Source organism: Pristis pectinata, chromosome 4, assembly GCF_009764475.1.
Source record: "Pristis pectinata isolate sPriPec2 chromosome 4, sPriPec2.1.pri, whole genome shotgun sequence".
Classification (NCBI taxonomy): Eukaryota; Metazoa; Chordata; class Chondrichthyes; order Rhinopristiformes; family Pristidae; genus Pristis; species Pristis pectinata.
In genome coordinates, this window is record NC_067408.1 from 12344976 (window position 1) to 12366655 (window position 21680).

At 40.8% G+C, this 21680-nt stretch overlaps 1 protein-coding gene across 2 annotated transcripts in view; it reads left to right on the top strand.

Annotated features, from left to right (window-relative positions):
- arap3 (ArfGAP with RhoGAP domain, ankyrin repeat and PH domain 3) overlaps positions 1-21680 on the top strand; it is a 197312-nt gene that overhangs the window by 6359 nt on the left and 169273 nt on the right. The gene's annotated exons all lie outside the window — the stretch shown is intronic.

The window sequence follows — 21680 nt, forward strand, 5'->3', positions numbered from 1 at the left end:
CAGAGGGAGACTTAAACCTGTAGCACTGTGACTCAGAGCAGAAAGTGCTGCTGACTGATGGGTGCTACCTTCAAACAAGGGTATGTACTGAAATTGGTTTCAATAGTTTCTGGATTAGTATCAGGAATAAGGACCAAAAAGACTATTAGCTGCTGTAAAACCAATTTTGTTCTCTAATGTCCTTCGGGGAAGAGCAGGGAATCCAAAAATAATTACCTAAGACCACTCCTTGCTGTGCAGCCAATGTTGATTCTGATCCAAACTTCATTTTAGATCTGGAAATGCTTCTGAACACTTTCTATTCAGAATGAAATTCGGCAGGACCACAAAGTCCTGATTCAGGGCCTCGACCCACAATGTCGACAATTCGTTTTCATCCCCCACAGATACTGGTTGACCTACTGAGTTCCTTCAGCAGTTTGCTTCTGGTATGAGCATAAAGCGAGTGGTAATGGATCTGTCGCAAACCCTTGATTGGTTTTCTTTGACTTTAATGGTGGGGAAACTTGTGTGGGTTGCACACCAGGCAACTAATTTGCTACAACAACTTTTGCACATCCACTGGTTGAATGTCAGTATCTCACCATCTCGGCTCACAGTTCACTAATGACCATGAGGGTGGGGGTTGAGCCTACATAAGTTGCTGGTAATAAGAAAGTTTGAAATGTGCAAGGTAGAGAGCCTTCAATTTTAGCGAGGAACTGGACCAAATCACTTTAATTTGAAGCAAAGAAATTTGAAAGGAGATTTGATACAAGTGTATAAGATCATGACAGGGTAAATTGAGAGAAGCTGTTCCTGTAGAGGAGACAGGACACAGAACAGGGAGATAAAGTGGTGGCTGAAAGATTGAGAGAGGATTTGAGGAAAGAAATTTCACACAGCAAACATTGATGATCTGGAACTCAGTGAAAGCAGTCAGTCAGGGCTTTAAAAAAGAAATTGAAAAGACACTCCAGGGAAAGTAATTTACGGGAAAGAGCAAAAGAAGGAGATTGAGTGGATTACTCCACAAGGAGCCAGTGTAGACTCTGTGGGCCAGATGGTTGCCTTCTGTGCTGTGACATTCCTGAATCCATGCAGATTTATCACTATTTCTTTTGCAGACTTTCTCTCAAAACGCGATTTTCAATTTATTGAAAAGGAATGAACTTGTGGGAGGTTAGGTCAATGCTCATGAGGAACACAGAGAAGGCGGCTAATTTATGACTGTATATGGTAGTTGGCTAGCATGTCTTGCAGTGGTGGGTGTAACAAAATGTATGAAGTGGAGAAGCCTTAATACTGTGTTTTGAACCTGTGACTTAAAACTAACTCGGATAAATCTATGTTAAAATCCCAAGTAAATTAAATTTTTTTTAATTTAAAAAAACATTTTATTTACAGCGTGGTAACAGGCCCTTCCGGCCCAACGAGTCTGCGCCGCCCATTTTTTAAACCCCCAAATTAACCTACGCGTACGTCTTTAGAATGTGGGAGGAAACCGGAGCACCCGGAGGAAACCCACGCAGACACGGGAGAACGCACAAACTCCTTACAGACAGCAACGGGAATCGAACCCCGATCGCTGGTGCTGTAATAGCGTTGCGCTAACCGCTACACTACCGTGCCACCACGGTAATTTATCTTTGGTCTCCCTGCTCTCTGTTGTTGAGTATTTTGTAGCATGTAACTTTAAGGAAGTGGATACCTTTGTTCTGAGCAACAAGTTCCTATTCATTATTAAGGACAGATTGGAGCAGTTTTGCACAAATGCCAGTCTGAATTAGCTGAATTCCATCTGGTCTTGTGCCCATAATTGAACAGTGAAACTATCAGTCCACTCTCAACTTCTACCCCCACACGGGGGATAGAGTGATGAAGTAGCAAAACTTATCAAGTATGTTTGTCAGTGAGAATTCCCTGTTCTGTACTATCTTTAACAGTTCAAGAGTAATAAAAATTTGGCTTTTATTCTTCCAAATTTAGGCTGCTTAGTCAAATCATATATTTGGATAAACTAATGGTGGGGAGAGAACTTTTGCTGGTGTTTGCAGCAGTGGGCATGGCGTTTAAATATGAATATCGATACAAATGCAGTTTTTAATATCAAATCAATACATCTAATTTATACAAACATAAATTTTCCTTTGCTAATTTGCTATTTTATTACCATCAAGCCAGTAATTTTTAGTTATTTTGAGACTAGGAAGTTACACAGAGATAAGAATCTGTGTGAAAGCTAACAGCAAACAGAATTTTTATGCCTGTATAAATAAGCTGCATTGGGTGATCTGTTGCAGTGACTGTGATCACAGGCTTGTGATATTTGGTTTTACGGTGTTTGAAACCTAGCAGAGATGGTCCGCACTGGCAGCTAACACATTTGTGGCTTTTAAGATCATCCCAAAAAAAGTGTGAGTTTGAAAACACTTTTCAATTTTCCTGTGCTGCTGATATTTTGTGTGGTTGCAGGGTGATGCATGGAGACTATAACTCAGAAGGCAATTCTGGTCCATCATGGCAGTGCTCATTCAACTGAACCACCTTGGTGATGTTATTTATTATTGGTTGAACTGGATACTGTAAGTTGTCCTGACTGTAGATAGGTGGTAGGAGTGTGTGTGTGAGTGAGTATGTTAATGAGAATGTGTGAGAAAATAGGTTACAGTGGGGAAATGAGATTGCTCTAGAGCCTACACAGTCTCGATGGGTAACATGGTTTCCTATTATGTAAGGAGAAACAAGAAGTATGAAAAATGTTTCAGGATTGAGTCTGATCACTTAATGCAAAGAGAAATATTGTTTTTGAAGGAGTATAGAGAAAAGATTTTGTCAGGACTGCAACTTGAAGGAAAAGGATGAGTTTGGAGAGAATAAGTAAAAGGACATTGAGAAGGAAAAATCCAGCACATTGTTTCCCTTTGTGAATGCTGCAATAACTGAGTTAAAGGTCATACATAAGAAGGGAGCATTGTGTGTGTGTGTAGTTGTGATCGAGAAAAATGTCTTTTCAAATATAATACTTTTTCTCTATTTGGAAACTTTTATTGAAAGTTTTATGACATTAAATACATATCGGGGGATCTGGAGGTGTATCAAAGTGAGGAAGAGATTAACAGGTCCGGGTCAAGGAATCCTCAAACTTATTTTGTAATTCCAAAGAATACAAATTGTAATACAGTAAGATTTGGATCCCAATAAATGGTAACAGAGTGTAACAAACATTTGAATTTGTATTATTCTTGAAAAAGACCCTCTACTAATCCTTTATTTGCAAAAAGAAATGCATGGAAACATCAAGAAACTCTGGTGATGTAGTGGAAGACGTCATAGACTGTGGTGCTATGGGCATGAAATGAATTCAAATTGTTAACATGTGACCTCTTGTGACATTGTGACCAGTTCTGACTTGCAGTTAGTTATGGCTGTTCACCCCAGTGAATGGATGTAAAGATGCACACTGGAAACCTTGCAAATTTTCTTTTTAAAAGAAACATTCATATGCAACGAGTCATTAGAGAAAATGATTAATAAACTCTTTCAGAATACATGTAGAGCAGCAGTCAATTAACAACAATCTCCTTGTGCAGTGTGGCTCAGGCTAAAGCAAAACTGAGGTTATGGTGAGGGCAGAGCTGTCGATATCTGAGGGAGAAATCAGCATAAAGTGGTTCTATATTTCTGGAAGATAGTTATGAAGAGGATTCCTTTTAAGGTAATTCAAATATGATTCTAAAAGAATTACATTAATTCAGATTAAATCAGAAAAGAGATATAAACCAAAACTAGTGAAAACTAAATTTAAAAACTAGTGGAAAGAAATTGTTTATTGATTGTTTAGAATTATGTATTTTATGGGAATCCAAGGGTAAAAATATAAAAGGCATTCAAAATGAAGCTTGTAGAAATGCTCTGATGGGCTGAATGGCCTTTTCACATTCACAACTTGTGTTCTGGTTTATAACATTGTTTGGGGCACAAGGAAGATAAGTAAAGCAGGAAGGAACCTGGGCTTCATAAATAAGAGGTGGGGAGTACAAAAGCAAGGAGGTTGTGTTGAACCTTTAAAACACTGGTTGCCTGCCAATGGATTATTGCATCCAGTTCTGGCCACACTGCAGTAAGATTGTGAAGGGCACAGGAGAGATTTACTGGATTGGTTCAATGATAAGCTATTTCAGTCACAATATTAGGCAGAAGAAGCTGGAGTTGTTTTTCTTGAAGGAAAGGCCAAGTGATTTTATAGAGGTGTACAGGACCATGACTAGTTAGATTGAGTAAATAGAGGGAAACTGTCCCCTTTAGTAGATGCCTCATGAGTCAGAGAATACTGATTCAAAGTGAAGGGCAAAAGACAAGAGGAATATGATATAAAGCTTTTTTTTTACAGTGAAGTTCTGGTCTAGAATTTCCTTCCTGTAGGGGGGGTGGAAATAGTCAATCATGACTGGCAAAAAGGAAAATAATTCAACAGGCTGCAGGAAAAGAATGGGGAAATGGAAATGAACAAGTTGGCTCTGCAAGGGCCAGCATCCAGACAATGGACAGAATGGCCTCCAGTGCTGGATTAATTCTATAATAAATAGAAGAGGATATAGACCATAAAGCCAATCAGACTTGTTCCTTCATGGCTGAGCCCGTGTCTCATCCAGCTTCCTGCCCAGTCTCCATATCCCCTGCTTCGCTTAAAATCCATCATCCCAGTGACTGACCCCAAAAGAGCTTCCATTTGTACTGCATCTGTAAAGCTGTAAAGGCACATTACAAGAACATTATGAAACAAAGAAAACAAGAGCCACATGAGGATATTAGTACAAATGGCCAAAAGGGACAAAGAAGGATGTTTGAAAGAGCCTTTTAAAGGAGGAGAGAGAAGTGGAATAACTTCTGGTACATACAAGGCATACAATCTCCTGATAATTAATTACTAATTGTAGTTTAATAGACATGGTGTTATAAGTCTGTTTAAGTATCCTTCCATGGCTGCCCCCCTCTCTGTCACTGCATGCTGCTTCAGCCATGCAATCCTTTGAAATAGAAACATAGAAAAACCTACAGCACAATTCAGGCCCTTCGGCCCACAAAGCTGTGCCGAACATGTCCCTACCCTAGAAATTACTAGGCTTACCCATAGCCCTCTATTTTTCTCATCTCCATGTACCTTTCCAACAGCCTCTTAAAAGACCCTATCGTATCCGCCTCCACCACCATTGCCGGCAGTCCATTCCACACACTCACCACTCTCTGAGTAAAAAACTTACGCCTGACATCTCCTCTATACCTACTCCCCAGTACCTTAAACCTATGTCCTCTTGTGGCCACCATTTCAGCCCTGGGGAAAAGCCTCTGACTATCCACTCGATCAATGTCTTTCATCATCTTATATACCTCTATCAGGTCCCCCCTCATCCTTCTTCACTCCAAGGAGAAAAGGCCGAGTTCCCTCAACCTGCTTTCATAAGGCATGTTCCACATTCCAGGCAGCATCCTTGCAAATCTCCTCTGCACCCTTTCTATGGCTTCCACATCCTTCCTGTAGCGAGGTGACCAGAACTGAGCACAGTACTCCAAGTGGGGTCTGACCAGGGTCCTATATAGCTGCAACAATACCTCCCGGTTCCTAAATTCAATTCCACGATTGATGAAGGACAATACACTATATGCCTTCTTAACCACAGAGTCAACCTGAGCAGCCGCTTTGACCATCCTATGGACTCGGACGCCAAGATCCCTCTGATCCTCCACACTGCCAAGAGTCCTATCATTAATATTATATTCTGCCATCATATTTGACCTACCAAGATGAACCACTTCACACTTACCTGGGTTGAACTGCATCTGCCACTTCTCAGCCCAATTTTGCATCCTACATATGTCCTGCTGTAACCTCTATACTATCCACAACACATCCAACCTATGTGTCATCCGCAAACTTACTAACCCATCCCTCCACTTCCTCATCCAAGTCATTTATAAAAATCACAAAGATTAAGGGTCCCAGAACAGATCCCTGAGGTACACCACTGGTCACTGACCTCCATGCAGTATACGACCCTTCAACAACCACTCTTTGCCTTCCGTGAGCCAGCCAGCTCTGGATCCACATTGCAATGTCCCCTTGGATCCCATGCCTCCTTACTTTCTCAATAAGCCTTGCATGGGGTACCTTATCAAATGCCTTGCTGAAATCCATATACAGTACATCTGCTGCTCTTCCTTCATCGATGTGTTTAGTCACATCCTCAAAAAATTCAATCAGGCTCATAAGGCAGGACCTGCCCTTGACAAAGCCATGTTGACTATTCCTAAACATATTATACCTCTCTAAATGTTCATAAATCCTGCCTCTCAGGATCTTCTCCATCAGCGTACCAACCACTGAGGTAAGACTCACCGGTCTGTAATGTCCTGGGCTATCTCTACTCCCTTTCTTGAATAAGGGAACAACATCCGCAACCCTCCAATCTTCTGGAACCTCTCCCATCTCCATCGATGATGTAAAGATCATCATCAGAGGCTCCGCAATCTCCTCCCTCGCCTCCCACAGCAGCCTGGGGTACATCCCATCTGGTCCCGGCGACTTATCCCTCTTGATGCTTTCCAAAAGTTCCAGCACCTCCTCTTTCCTAATATCTACATGCTCAAGCTTTTCAGCCTGCTGCAAGTCCACACTACAATCCCCCAGATCCTTTTCCGTAGTGAATACTGATGTAAAGTATTCATTAAATACCTCTTCTATTTCTTCCAGATCCATACACACTTTCCCACTGCTGCACTTCTCAGCACTTCTGAAATTCCTGTCCCTTGTGGACCCCCAGTTTTCTTCACTCTTCATTTGTCATCCATACCTTCAGCTGCTTATGCACTAAGAATTGGAATTACTTCTCTGAAACCTTCTGCCCTGTTTTAAGTTCATGTCCTTTGAACCCTGAAGCATCTGCTAATGTGAACAGTTTCCCTCCATTTACCCAATCTAAACTGGTCAGGATCCCATGCACCACCTATAAAATCTCTCGACCTTTCCTTCAAGAAAAACAACCCTTGTCTAACCTCATGATTGAAATCCTTCGTCCCTGAAACCAACCCAGTCAATCTCTCCTGCCCCCTCATTGTGGCTTTCACATTCTTTCTAAAGTGGTGACCAGAACTGGACACAATAAGCAGCAAGCAAATCAGTGTTTTATCATTGTAATCTCTCTGGCTTTGAACTCTCAGACGTGAGAACTGAAATTACTTCCCTGAAACTCTCTCCTCCTTTAAAATGCCTCTTTAAACTTTGAGGAAGCTTTAAGCTACCTTCCCTAATTTGACTTGGTGTCTAATTTTGTTTGATATGAAATTCTTGTGAAGGATTTTGTAATGCCTTACTGTGTTAAATGTGCGATATAAATTGTGATGATTTCAATTCTGCTGCCAAAAGCTCAGGAACTTAATTATGTTATTTGAACTCATCAGTGAAAATAATGGCATGAACTCACTCCCAGATACACTTTATTTTGCACGTATGAATAGCTGTGTTTACTTCAGCCTTTGAACACAATACCTCAGTTCATTCCACACAATTGTGCTCTGGAATGAAAAGGGAAGTTATTGTTAATGGGTTCGGAAGTAACAGAGAAACCGGTTTTAAAAAAAAATAGGCAATTTCGTAATGTGGGGCAATTTATTGTCATGTTGAAAACCTTTCACATGGCTTATCCACAGTTACATTTTTATCTTGTTACCACATGGTGTAATCTGATAAATGAATATGGGTGCTCTCTAACTCAGACAGAAGGGGAGAAGGTGTAGGAAAAGAAATGAATGTATTGTGTTCCTATAACAGTGAGTATGATTCTCAGGTTGGACCAGAGTTCCATTGCTGAGCTGCAGTAAAAAGAATGTTATATTGTACATCAAAGCCTGCTTTGAACTTGAGAAGCTTGATATCTTCACCAGTTAACCAAAACCAATATTCTGCATTTCGATGTTAATGATATCTCTCACCTCAGTGAGTAAAAATTTACTGTAATTTTTGCCTAAATTAAATTCCTGGGTGTTAACATATCAGATGACCTGTCCTGGGCCCAGCACATAGATGCAATCATAAGGAAAGTGCACCAGCGTCTTTACTTTCTTTGGAGGTGAAGGAGGTTCGGCTTGTCACCAAACACTCTAATAAGCTTCTACAGGTGTAATGTTCAAAGTACCCTGACTGGTTGCATCATGGCCTGGTACAGCAATTTGAATGCACAGGAATGTAAGAAGCTGCAGAGAGTGGTGGACTCTGCCTAATATATCACGGGCACATCCCTCCCCACCATTGGTAGTATCTACAGGAGGCACTGCCTCAAGAAGGCAACATCCATCGTCGAAGATCCCCATCATGCCATCTTTTCACAGCTACCATTGGGCAGGAGCTACAGAAGCCTGAAGTCCCACACCACCAGGGTCAAGAACAGCAACTTCCCTTCAACCATTCGGTTCTTGAACCAACCGGCAAAACCCTAATCACCACTACAGTTTAGCAACACTATGACCACTCTGATCACTTTGCACTAAAATGGACTTTGTTTCTTTTCGTTCTAATTGTGTTTTTTTTGTAAAAATTGTGTATAATTTATGTTTAATTTATGTTTTTCTTGTGAATGCTGCTTTTTATGATGCTATGTGCCTGTGATGCTGCTGCAAGTAAGTTTTTCATTGCACCTTGCAGACATGTACTTGTGCATATGATGATAAACTCAACTTTGACTGTTAGCACCCTCATCTCAGTCACAAGTTGTGGCTTCATATTCCACTCCAGAAACCCATCACAAAGTCTAGTGTGACACTCTGATGCAGAGCTGAGGGAGTGTGACACTGCTGAAGACGCCATCCATTCAAACAGATGTTAAACTGAAATAAAACCCAGGTGAACAGAAACGATTCCCATTACAATGGGCTTTTCTGTTCAAGTTGAGTTCTTTCTTGCATAATTTTATATAATTTATGCTTAATTTATGTTTTCCTTGTGAACGTTGTGCCTCTAACACTACATCCCTGTGATGCTGCTCGAAGCAAGATTTTCATTGCACCTGTGCATACATGTACTTGTGTATATGACAATAAACTCGACTTTGATTTACCTTTGAATTTGCCACTAGTTCAAGGAAGAGCAGGTAGTTCTCCAGTGTTGTGGTTAATGTTTATATGTCAGCTAAGTCACTACAATAAATTGGAGTAGAACTACTTCCTAAGCAACTTACTACACATATGGTAAAAAAAAATATGTATGACACAAAAGATTGCAGATACTGGGTTCTGGAACTGCTGGAGGAACTCAGTGGGTCAGGCAGCAACCACGGAGGGAAATGGACAGTCGATTGTTTGAGTCGACACATCTCATCTGGATTGATGAAGGGTCTTGACCTGAAACGTCGACTGTCCACTTCCCTCTATAGATGCCGCCTGACCCACTGAATTCCTCCAGCAGTTCCAAAACCCAGCATCTGCAGTCTTCTGTGTCACACATATGTAGTAGCCGCATATCATAATAGTTTCCAGAATTTAATTCTATTGACTTCAAGGGAACATACTTTCAGATGAGGAGGACAATACACATGTTGTCTATGTATGTGTGTTTAGCACATGCAACTTAGTGTGAATTTCTTCCACCTTATTTATCACATTGCTGTTTATGGAACTTTGCTCTGTCCAGATTGGCTGCTGTGTCTCCTACATTACAATGGTCAGTTGGCATTGACTGCACCATATAGCACTTTTGGGACGTTCTGACAACCTGAAGGCTGCTAACTAATTGCACTTATATTGTTCCATGGTGTCTTCTTGTGACTTTGAATCAAAAGTCACTGCTGACAAGGCTATCTGAACCTGCTGCACTTGGAAAAATAGCCAGCTATGTAGATGATGGATTTTGTCACATTGCCTATACTTCTGGATTCTACTCATACCGAGATGCCTGGTGCAAGAAATGAGGGACCTCTCGAGAGTGTTGAATAATTGCAGATGGAGACATACAGTAGAACCTGAAAATTTTTTGTGGAAGGTTGTTTAGAGTCAAAAATCAGAATATCTCAAATATCAAATGAATCAAACACTTTGAGAACTTCAAGCTGATGTCCAACCTAGCGCTGTGTGTAAAAGCAAACCCCAGCACCACTCCCACACAACTGTATATAGCTTGTCAAGCATCAAAAAAGTTCTTGGTTGCTGTCATGAGCCTCACCTTTTTCAGATTCCTCATCTCCCTTTTACATATTTTTAATATACTTCATGGACTGAACCAGTTAAATGTGCAGTTTTCCGTGCCTCTCCCATGTTGTAGTTAAGAAGGGGTTCGGCGTGGTTCTCACTTCAGAAACAGCAGCAATGGAGCGGGATTCTAAAGTTCTGAAGGGTGGGAGGAAGCCTTGTGGAGGATAGACTTAAATCTGGTAGGCCACGAGGTCTGCTGTGAGTTGAAAATACAGTCCAGGTCTTGTAAAGATCTTGATGATGGGTATTGGGAATAGCCCATCACATCCAGAAAAAAAAGCTCCATGTTCCCCTCCAAGTCACTTACCATTCAGCCTTGAGAATACAGCACCATTCTTTCACTGTTAAAACTAAGTCCTGAAACTCCCCATCCAATCAGTGACACTGTGGAAGTTCACTCATCTAAAGGACTGTGATGGTTGAAGAATGTGGGACATGAGCACTTCCTCAAAGGCAGTTGGGGATAAGAAATAAATGCTGGCCTTGTCAGCAATGCTTGTATACAATGGATGAAGAGAAATGAAATACAGAGTAAGTTCTGTGCCTCATTGGAAAATGCAACAATTTCTATTTCCCTTTTTTTCTTGCTCCATTACTGATAGCTTCTACAGTCTTCCTGCATTGTTAAAGATTTGTCCTTTTTATCACTATCTAAAGTTCTCAACCAAACTACTAGTGGCTGCTTCTGAATAACTATGTTTTCTTCAACCACTCAACAACTTGCTCTCTTTTATTTCAGACACCTGTTCTTGTTCCTCCATCACCATCTCTTGTGTTCTGCCTGATATTTTTAGCTAATTTTCCTTCTCTCAAATAAAAGTGTTGTTCACCTCATGTTCAGAGTATTACAATTGAACATTTAACTTCAGTCAGATTGGGACGGTCATGTACTATGCATAGCTGGATGGACTGGAACTTTACTAAAAAGCCTTTATATTTTCTTAAAACACAGAGGGAGACCATTCAGCCCATCCAGTCTATTCTAGCTCTCGTGGTATTCTCATAAATCCTATTCTCCCACTTATTTCACCATAGCCTATTCTCTCTCACGCGCCCATTAATAGCATCCCACTCACCTGCCCCTGATTCTCCCACCAGACATTTACACTACGGAGAACTTACAATCACCAATTAACCTAACAACCAGCTTGTGACAGAAAACTGGAGCACCCATGGAAAACTCAAATGGTAACTGACAGAATATGCAAATTCTATACTACCTGTGATGTCACTGTGCTGCCCTAGATTCACAGAACTATAAAGATTAGGTTATAAATTAGCAGATTTTTTTTATTTTCAAAGGAACTGTTCTCATTATTTTTCAATTACTTTCCCTTCATCGAGGTTGAATTTACCATATCCAAATTTGCATCTGTAAATGTAATTGATCCTGTGTTGTGGAATTTCACTTACCCACTTTAAGCACTCTGATTTAATTTCCATCTGTTGGTATTAACTATTTATAAAATGCTGCTGGACATATCCCACTTTGCTTGCAGAAAGTTTAACTGATGTGTTGGGAACATAAACACTGAAATATTGTTATAGTATGTTATTGCATTCAGTTTAAGAACTCAATGTGTATTTTCCTTTGAAGTGTATAGATTAGCACTGTTTCATTATCATTCCCTAAGATAGTAGGAGTACGTGCAGGTATCCTGCAGTACTTAATGTGAGGCAGTAAAGAAATAATATTTTAGTGAGCAGCTGTATGTGTGTTTAATGACTAATAAAGACATTAAATAATCAAAGTTTATAGACACTGTCTCTCGATTCTAGTGCTTACTCTTATTTAGATGATTATTAACATATCTTGGCTACATTAAAAGCTGACATTGGCATCCATGTAGCATATTAATATAGTTTGTAATGTCCATTTGGAAATTCAAAGGTGAATGAGAGTTTAAACCAGACAAAGAATTGAGTTGAATATTTCCACTGACATGGCCATCAGAAAAACATGTATTCACTTAAAACAAGTAGAGTGTTGAAATAGAGAGTTTTGAACTCATGACTGAGGTTCAGTGCTGTCCTTGGGTGCTGTCTGTGTGGAGTTGGGATGTTCTCCCTGTGATTGTGTAGGTTTCCTCCAGAGGAAATATTTGAGGCAGGTACAATAACAACTTCTAAAAGACAGTTGGACAGGTACATGGATTGGAAAGGTTTAGAAGGTTATGGGCCAAATGCTGACAAATGGGACTAGCTTGGATGGGGCACCTTGGTCGGCATGGATGAATTGGGCTGAAGGGCCTGTTTCCATGCTGTATGACTCCAGGTGCTCTGGTTTCCTCCCACATCAGGTTAGTAGGTTAATTGGTGACTGTGAATTGCCCCGAGTGTGTGTTTGAGTGGTGGATTCTGATGGTTGTGGGGTGGGGGGATTGGGTGATGGAGGTGATGGGAATGTGAGGAGAACAAAAGTGGGATGTGTAGGATTAGTGTAGAACATAGAACAGTACAGCACAGAACAGGCCCTTCGGCCTATAATGATATGCCAACATAGGTAATCCCTCCTACCTACAGAATACCCATATCCCTCCATTTTCCTCTCATTCATGTGCCCATCCAAGCCTCTCTTAAAAGCCCGCAATGAATTTGCCTCCACCACCCTATCAGGCAATGTATTCCAGGCATCCACCACCCTCTGAGTAAAAAACTTACTCCTCATGTCTCTTCTGAACCTACCCCCTCTCACCTTAAATGCATGCCCTCTGGTATTGGATCGCTCAATAATGGGAAAAAGTGGGTGCTTAATGGTCAGCATTGTCTCGGTGGGCTGAAGGGCCTGCTTCCGAGCTGTATGCCTCAATGACAAAATTCAATTTTAAAAACTGAAAAGAAACCTCTGCTTAACCACTGGGAAAATGTTTATTTGTTATTTCCTTCATCAATTAAAAACTTAGCATTAAGTTTCAAGCATGCAAGATGTAAATTTTCATTCAGTTTGCTTGAAGGATGCCACATGTAGCTTTTGATATGCTTACGTAGACTCTGGATTCATAGAGTCACCCAGCGCAGAAACGGGTCCTTCGGCCCATCATATCCATGATAACCCTTACTGATGGGACCCGTATTATTGGTGGGATGCACTGCTCAGGGGTACAATGGTGGTGAGAAAGGCCAGAAGAATAAAAACACGTGGAAATCGGGCAAAAACCAAACTGTGTTCGCTATTGTGTTAATGTAAATGAAGATTATACAGAAGAAATAAAGGTAAAGTCTGAACTAAAATTTCTTCTTATAAATATCACCTATTTCAATTTAGTTGTGTATTAGGGAAACTCTGTTAGTTGATTATATCTGTTGAACAAATTTTAATAACTGAAAATATCCGATTCTTGCCGAAGACAATAGAAATCCAAATATAAAATGCGGGGAATTCAAGCCCTAACAATGGAATTACCCTGTGACCCTTTACTTATAGATCAGGTAAACAGGGAAGGCTGGTGTAATGGAAGCACTCAAAAAGAAACTGGAAGATAGAGAGAAAGCAAAGTGTAAAAGTGAAACTTATAAAGAGAAACAGAAATTCTTACAAATTGAAAGTGTAACCAAGAAAATAAATGACCAAGATTAAAAAAAAGAGGGAAAGGAAATAGTAACAGGGGAAATCACAAAAGAGGAGTGTATCAGAGATATAGATAAAGGAGGATAGGACAGCATTGAATCAGGATGATGGATGACAGAAGTAAAGGAGGTTATCAGAGCACAGGAACAGGGAGTAGGGAAGGAGAGAAGCTTGGTCTGCAGGTTAGGAGAGTGATGACAGAAACTCTGCACTAGGGATGGCAGATATGTCAGAAGTGATCTAACCATTTACAGTACTACCTGCCACATACAAGAAGACAATTACCCTGAGGAAGGAAGAGAGCCTGAAACATAATCTGAACACAATTATGAGAAAAATGAAATGAATGCTGAAAAGGAATTTGACAAGGATAGAGAGACTGATTGGAATCCAGTGTTAAGAACAAGGAGAGCTCTTCATCCACTAATGAGGGTAATTAAGGGGAATATGGGAGTGAAATGCTCCTTTTATTTGATGCAATTTTATGATGCAATTGACTAGTGCAAGAAATTAAATTGTGGTAGTATGGAAGCGCTAGATAATGTTCGGTGTGTTTCACTCATCATAATTTATTGACTAATTATGCAGACATGTAATCTGGATTAATTTTAGTTTTGTATCTAATTTTGGACTTTTCTGTTGTGAGGAATCCCACAGCACATTCTAAGTTACGGTGTTTATTCAGTCAGTTGTTGATCAGTGGGACAAATATCAACTGCCTAAAAGAATGGTGGAGACAGAAACCATCATCCATAATATCTGGACAACAAAATGATTTTAAGCATTGCACAAGGCTGGAGCTCCTGTGCAAATAGCAAATTGATGTGGCCTCAGTTACAAATTTTAAACTAGAGATTTGTTTTTTTAACCCAAGTCATTAAGGCAGGAAAGGCATGGAGTTGGTTTGCAGGTCAGTCACAATCCTGCTGAACTACAGAATAGACTCAAGGGGCTGAATCAAAGTATAATCAAACTGCTGGAGGAACTCAGTGGGTCAGGCAGCATCTGGAGAGGGAAATGGACAGTCAATGTTTCTCTTGTGTGTCAAGTGGCTGAATGTCTTGCTATTGTACCTGTGCTCTTAATTGGGTGAAAGTGACTGAGAATAAAACTGATAGTAGTGGATTGGTTAGCCCTTATAAACCCCACTTGAATGGAAAGGTACAGGAGCCACATTGGTGAAGAGATCAACTGTTTCAGGTTTGTACTAATGCCCATGTTGAATCTGTCACCCTATTTGGGAGGAAGATACATCAATTTAGAACTGAAGTTTGAGCTGCCATTTTTGTGAGAGTCTTTGGTTTCTTTTTCCCAGCTTTTGCCAGATTTACAATTGCGAATATACTCTTTGTGCCCAGCCAACCTAATTCCATTGACATTTGGAATTCCTAGTTGTTCATTTGGTTTACTTTGATTGCTTTGGTGGTTTGTATTGGGCTGCCTTGATTCCGTTATCACTGAGAGGGAAATGCCATATTCCAACACCACGATCTTTTGGAATTTGAGGCACACACAAATGAATGGGAACATGATCTCAATCTTGATTTCTTCAGTTGTGATCCAATGGTATGGATTCATACATCCCATGAGGTCTGGATACACCTGCTATCAGCTGAAACAAGAAGGGTACAACTGGTAACTCTTAAGTTTATGACATTACTTTGCTGAGGGAGTGTTGCTATGCCAAATATGCCAAAGAGTTTCATCACTGTCATTAGTCTGATTTATTTGCAGGCAGGAAGTTCCTTCTAACAACTGTAAAAGAGCAGAAATTAATATGAAAGTTATTTCTGTGGGCAAATGTTGGTATTTTTAAAAATAGACCTGAGACCTTGAAAGTGTAATTGGCCTGAATGTCAGGTGGATTAATATTGCATGAATATTCTACAAACCAAACTGAAAACTATTCTGTGTAAAAACAAGACCTACATTTATACAGCACTGTTCACATCCTTATCACACCATCCAAAAGCACATTACAGCCACTGAAAGTCTTTTTGAAGAACATGTACTGTTAAAATGTGGAAGAGATCAATGCAATATGATATTGTGTTACCAAATTCTCAGTGCAGAATTACATTCTTGTTGTTGATAAACCAGTCACCTTTGTGTTGCCTGAATATTGTGTCATCAAGTTGTTCTGCAACATTACTCATGATTTCTAATGGGAAGGCCTGTCAAGACAAGGCAGAAATTTTATTCTGAAGCATTGAAAGCAACAGAGATAGCACATCAACAACAGTGTCGCAACGCTGCTTGTGGAGAGTGGTTCAAAATGTTGGTTACAGTTCCTTTTTTAAATTTTGTCTCCTCTCTCTTCCCTTTTCTCTTTACCATGAAATTGCTAAAGAAAGAGTGGTCACCTACCAGATACCATCACCCAGGGTGGTTCACTGTCAGTAATGTAGCTTTTGAATTGCAGTCATAATTGTTTGCATTAGCAAGGTTGACAAATAGAAAAACATCAGTTTATTTATATTGAAAGCATTGATTAAGAACAGATACTTCACTGAAAATAAGGCCTAGGGAGTGTTTTTTTGCATCCACCTGGACAGGTAGACACATCTTACATTTCACATTTGACTTGAAAGACAATTGCTGAGAAATTCATTCTTAGTCATTAGCACCAAATGTGATAAAGTAGTGGCTGAGTATTCAACTCTGCTTTGAAAATTTGGCCGCCTAGCCTACTAGTTTTCAAAATTTGATTCCATCAACTTTGTGGTTACACATTAAGTGTAATAGACCATGCATTAATTTCCAGGCACACACCTCCTCTGTCTACATTTCCCTCTGCTCCGGGAAAGCAGCTGATATAATCAAGGGGCACTCCCACCCCGGTCATTCTCTCTTCTCCTCCACTGCCACCACCTCCCCCCGCCCCCCCCCCCCCCCCCCCCCCCCACTTTTTCCATTGGGCAGAAGATATAAAAGCTTGAGAACATGTACCACCAGGCTCAAAGACAGCTTACGGTGAGATGGACTCTGACCTCACGATCTACCTTGTTATGAACTTGCACCTTATTGCACTGCACTTTCTCTGTAGCTGTGACACTTTACTCTGTACTGTTATTGCTTTTGCCTGTACTACATCAATGCACTCTGTACTAACCCAATATAACTGCACTGTGTAATGAATTGACCTGTACGATCAGTATGCAAGACAAGTTTTTCACTGTACCTCGGTACAAGTGACAATAATAAACCAATACCAATACCCCGCTGCTATAAGGCTCTTGAATGGACCTCTTAGATGATAAAGACAAACTCTTGATCTCATAGTGGCCTGTGCATCTTATTTAAAAAGAGGAAGTGCAGTGAAGACTTTGAAGGCAGTGAAGACACTGCACTTATTTGAGAAAGTGCAGTTCACCTACTTGCACTGCACTTCCTCTGTAACTGTAACACTATATTCTGCATTCTGTTTCTTTTTTCTGTTTCTACTACCTCGATGTACTTATGTATGGAATGATCAGTCTGAGTGGCATGCAAAGGAAAGCTTTTTACTGTATCTCAGTACATGTGACAAGAATAAACCAATTTGCCAATTACAAATGTGCTGCTTTCTGTTAGTACTGCACTGGTATGTCATACTGGATAATGAACCTGAATCCTTTGATTCACATTGTAATATAAGAAAGAGGAACAGGAGCTGGCTATATTACACCTCAAGGCTGCTCCCCCATTCAATAAGATCACACTGTATGCCAACACCATTTTCCTGGCTAATTCCAAACTCCTGTGCCTACCTTGGTCTAAAAATCCAAAAATCTTTACTCTCAATCTTGAATACACTTAACAGTTGACAATTACAACCCTCAGGATGGAGAAATCGAAAGTTTCCATAGCAACAAACAAAATGCTGGAGGAACTCAGCGGGTCAGTAGCATCAATGGAGGGAAATGGACAGTCGACATTCCTGGTTGAGACCCTTCATCTGGACTGTCACTAAGTATATTGATAAAATGTTGGATATTTCACTACAGGGCAAGGGATGTGAGCTGAAAGATGGAACAAGGCATTGAATTTGAACAATCAACCATCATTGTATTGAATGGTAGAGTCAGCTTGAAGGGCCGAGTGGCCTACTCCTGTTCCCGCTCCTATTTTTCTACATTTCAATGAAGTAGTGGTGTAATAACCTAGTCAGGAAAATGTTAGCTGTCCTTGTTTTCGACCACAAACCATGGCTTATTTATTTAGGATCAAACATTCAGTAAGTTGATCGGTGGTTGGTTTATAAACACACATTTTAACCCTTCAGTTAATTGTTAAAGATTAATTGGAGTCAGCCTAAAATAATGCCTTTGAAGTTCTTAATGAACTCCATCTGTTATATGTGTCCTTCAGTATGGGAATGCTGCACAGCTGTGAAAGTTTGTGTTCTTCAAACAGTGAATGAAAATACTGGAGGAATTATACCTTTAACACAACCAAATTCACCATTAATATTTGCTTTTATAATCTGCAATTATATTGTGCAGTGACGTACAAAAACATTTTTAGGTCAGTATTTTTAGGTTAACACACCATTGCCACTATGTTATAGTGGCAATGGTGTGTTAACAAAGGTTTTGACGTGGGAAATACATGCAGTATAAGAAATGCTATTGAGGTATGCTGGTTGGGAATATGTGCAAGAATTTTGGATTCTGCAAGAACTGAGGATTAATGTTTATTAGAGATAGAAAACCATTTAAAAATACCGAGAGTCATAGAGTAATAAATAATGAACACAGTACCTTTAGCCCAACAAGGAACAGATCGGGTGGCATATTTTGAAAAGGTGCAAAAATCACAGGGTTGTTGTCATGAGTGATTTCAACTTCCCAAATATTTATTGGCACCTCCTTAGTGCAAAAGGTTTGGAAGGGGTGGAATTTGTTAGGTGTATCCAGGAAAGATTCCTGACACAATAGAAGAGAGGCCATTCTGGATCTGGTACTAGGCAATGAACCTGGTCAGGTGTCAGATCTCTCAGTGGGTGAGCATTTTGGAGACAGTGACCACAACTCCCTGATCTTTACCCTTGCTTTGGAGAGGGATAAGAGCAGGCGGTATGGGAAAGTATTTAATTGGGGCAGGGGGAATTATGATGCTATTAGGCAGGAAATTGGGAGTGCAAATTGGGAGCAGATGTACTCAAGGAAATGCACATTGGAAATGTGGAGGTTGTTTAGAGATCACTTGCAGGGGGTCTGGATAGGCTTGTCCCATTGAGGCAGGAAAAGGGTGGGAGGGTGAATAAACCATGGTTGACAAGAGATGTGGAATATCTAGTGAAGAGGAAGAAAGAAGCTTACTTAAGGTTCAGGAAGCAAGGATCAAACAGGGCTCTAGAGAATTACAAGCTAGCCAGGAAGGAGCTTAAGAGAGCTAGAAGGGGGCATTAGAAGGCCTTGGTGAGTAGGATTAAGGAAAACTCCAAGGCGTTCTACTCGTATGTGAAGGACAGGAGGATGACTAGAGTGAAGGTAGGACCGATTAGGGATAGAGGAGGAAGCATGTGCCTGGACTTGGAGGAGGTAGAGGAGGTCCTTAATGAATACTTTGCTTCAGTATTCACCTGTGAGAGAGACCTTAATGTTTGTGAGGACTGCGTAAAACAGGCTGTTAAGCTAGAACATGTCAATGTTATGAAGGAGGATGTGCTGGAACTTTTGAAAAACATTAGGATAGATAAGTCCCCAGGGCCAGAAGGGATATATCCCAGGATACTATAGGAAGCGAGGGAAGAGATTTCTAAGTCCTTGGTGATCATCTTTGCATCCTCACTGACCACAGGAGTAGTACCAGATGATGGGAGGGTGGCAAATGTTATTCCTTTGTTCAAGAAAGGGAGTAGGGATAACCGTGGGAATTATAGCCCAGTGAGTCTTACTTCAGTCGTGGGCAAATTATTGGAAAAGACTCTTAGGGACAGGATTTATGAGCACTTGGAGAAGCATACTCTGATTAGGGATAGTCAGTATGGCTTTGTGAAGGGTAGGTCATGCCTCATGAGCCTGACTGAATTCTTTGAGGATGTGACAAAACACATTGATGAGGGTAGAGCAGTGGATGTGGTGTATATGGACTTTAGTAAGGCGTTAGACAAGGTTCCCCATGACAGACTCATTCAGGAGGTCAGAACGTGCGAGATGCAGCAAAACTTGCCTGTGTGGATTTGGAATTGATTTGCCCATAGAAGGCAGAGGGTGGTTGTAGATGGAGCGTATTCTGCCTGGAGGTTGGTGACCAGTGGTGTTCCGCAGGGGTCTGTTCTGGGACCCCTGATCTTTGTGATTTTTATAAATGACTTGGATGAGGAAATGGAAGGGTGGGTTGGTAAGTTTGCGGATGACACGAAGGTTGATGGTGTTGTGGGTAGTGTAGAAGGTTGTGGAGGGTTACAACAGGACATTAATAGGATGCAAAGCTGGGCTGAAAAGTGGCAGATGAAGTTCAACCCTGAAAAGTGTGAAGTGATTCACTTTGGAAGGTCGAATTTGAAGGCAGTATACAGGGTTAATGGCAGGATTCTCAGCAGTGTGCTTAGAATCCACAGAGGGAGCTTAGGATCCACATCCATAGATCACTCAAAGTTGCTGCGCAAGTTGATGGGGTTGTTAAGAAGGAGTATGGCATGTTGACATTTATTAGTCGGGGTACTGAGTTCAAGAACTACAAGGTAATGTTGCAGCTCTATAAAACCCTGGTTAGATCACACTTAGAATATTGTGTTCAGATCTAGTCACCTCACTATAGGAAGGATGTGGAAGCTTTAGAAAGGGTGCAAAGGAAATTTAGCAGGATGCTGCCTGGATTGGAGAGCGTGTCTTATGAGGATAGGTTGAGCGAGCTAGGGCTTTTCTCCTAGGAGAGAAGGAGGATGAGAGGTGACCTGATAGAGGTGTACAAGATGATAAGAGGCATAGATTGAGTAGACAGCCAGAGACTTTTTTCCAGGGCGGAAATGGCTAAAATGAGGGGGCATAATTTTAAGGTGATTGGAGGAAAGTCCAGGGGGGGTGCGTGGAATGTGCTGCCAGGGTTGCTGGAAGACGCAGATACATTAGGGACATTTAAGAGACTCTGAGATAAGCACATGAATGATAGAAAAGTGGAAGGCTATGTGGGACGGAAGGGTTAGATAGATAGTAGAGCAGGATAAAAGGTTGGCACAGCATCGTGGGCTGAAGGGCCTGTACTGTGCTGTTGTATTCTATATTCTTGTCCGTGCCGACCAAGTCGCCTAATTGAGCTAGTCCCATTTGCCTGCGTTTGGCCCATTACCCTCTACACCTTTCCTATCCATGTACCTGTCCAAATGCCTTTTAACTGTTGTAATTGTACTCGCCTCTACCACTTCCTCTGGCAGCTCATTCCATTTACGCACCTCCGTGTGAAAAAACTTGCCCCTTGGGTCCCTTCTAAATCTTTCCCTTCTCACTTTAAACCTATGACCTCTAGTTTTAGATCCCCTGCCCTGGGGAAAAGGCTTCGGTTGTTCACTTTATCTTTGCCCCTCATGGCAAATATGTATTTTCTTCTATTTGAATATTTTATTATTTGTAAGAGGAAATAGAGATGGGAATCAGGCTGATTAAGTAGGCTGGTTGAAGCATGTGGTAAAACTTCCAGGAATACCTTTAACTAAAAGTGTCAATTCTGTTCTTACAGAGTTGCATCTCTCCATTGGTCTCAGTACTTTCACACCAGAGGAATGGTTAACCAATGTCCCTCAGAGGAATGGTTAACCAATGTCCCTCAACCAGAAAGGAAGGCACACTTTCAGAATGTCCAAACCCCTTCAACAGACCATAACCTTCACACTCTTGTTTTGGAGCTAAATATGGTAACCAATTTGTAGCCGTTGAAGCTTCCTTAACAGGAAGTGGAATGAATGAACAGA